Raw genomic sequence first — 1,609 nt, 5'->3', positions numbered from 1 at the left:
AACCCAGACTAGGGTGAGTGGGCGGGCAGTCCCGAACGTGTTCAAGGCCAAGCTCAGAATGAAGTTGCTTGAAGCTAACTATGTGCCTAAGAGCCTTTTGAGAAAAGAGGAGGAGTTGGGCGCAGATCTGACTGTCAGATCTCTCAGGGGATTTGGGTGATCTGGAAAGAAAGATTGTGGATTCTGAGGAGTCCTCCTCTCTCCTTGGCAGTGGCTAAGACCAAGGAGGAAGGAATAGAGAGGAGAATGTAAGGGTTTGTGGGTACTTAGGGAGAAAAGGAAAAGAGACAAGCAGAAAGCGGGATTCTGAAACGGTGGAAAGAGAGAAGAGACCAGAGAATATAAAGGTGAATACTGTGGGCAACCTATCACAACCTAAGGACATTAGTGGGTAGATAGGAAATTGTGTATGGCTTTGAGCATATGCTGCACTACCATTTTTCTCCCCGGGTAGGGTCACTTTTATTTTCACCTTTTTAAATGAAGTACTCCAAAGTTGCCTTATATTCATTCATTTAAGTGACTACTTACCATTTTATTTATCCATAACTTATGAAGTGAAATAAGAGACAGGGTCTTTTAAAAACATGTATGTCTATTCAAATATTCATATATATATTCAGAGGCAATTTAGTACAGTTGGTAAAAACATGCTAGGCAAGATTTCTGCTCTCCTATCCCCTCATAATAGTTGTTGGGCTTGTTTTTATTATTGTTGTTGTTTGGTTGGTTGGTTGGTTGTTGTTTTGTTTTAGATAGGATCTCACTATGGCCTGAAACTCACTTTGACAAAGATGCATATGAGTAAAGGTGCCCACAGAGACAAGGAGAGGGAAGACATCAACTATCTGGAACCTGGAGTTAGGCAGCTGCAAATCACTCAGCATGGGTACTGAGAACTCAGCATCAGTCATCTTCAAGAGCAATGCATGTTCTTAAGCACTGAGCAGTACTTGATTTATTTATTTCTATTTTATTTATTTAAAGTCTCACTAGGTAGTCTAGACTGGCCTTTACCACAACTCTCCTACTTAAGATTCTTAGGGTTTTCTTTCTTACTATTCCTAAACTGTAAATTAAACTTTATCATGAACATACGTGATAAAAGACTAGGTATATTCTATATGAGGTTCAGTACTAACGGTTTCAGATAAAGATGTTGGAGCATATCTCATTTCCCCACCAAGAAGAGGGAATACTGCAGATGGGATTGGCAATCACTGTACATACTCTGTTGAAAGAAAACAAGAACATTTCCCAGGTTTCGTAGTCTCTATAAAGGCTCACAACCTATGGGTTGTAACCCCTATGGAGATTGAATGATCCTTTCACAGAGGTCATCTATGACCATCCTGCACATCACATATTTACCTCACAGTTCATAATGGTAGCAAAATTTCAATTAGTAAGTAGCAATAAAAATTGTTTTTATGGTTGGGAGTCACCACAACATTAACTGAATGAAAAGATTAGGAAGATTGCATTAGGAAGATTGAGAATCAGTGCTATAGAGACTATTATTTAACACAAATCTTATTGTCTGAAATAGATATTAGTCTCCATGTAAAAATTAGGGAACCAGGTTCTGCCATGAACCTGGAGTCAAAGT

Source organism: Mus musculus, chromosome 17 (assembly GCF_000001635.26).
Source record: "Mus musculus strain C57BL/6J chromosome 17, GRCm38.p6 C57BL/6J".
In the NCBI taxonomy this organism is placed as follows: domain Eukaryota; kingdom Metazoa; phylum Chordata; class Mammalia; order Rodentia; family Muridae; genus Mus; species Mus musculus.
Note: the sequence above shows the minus strand (reverse complement) of the source record.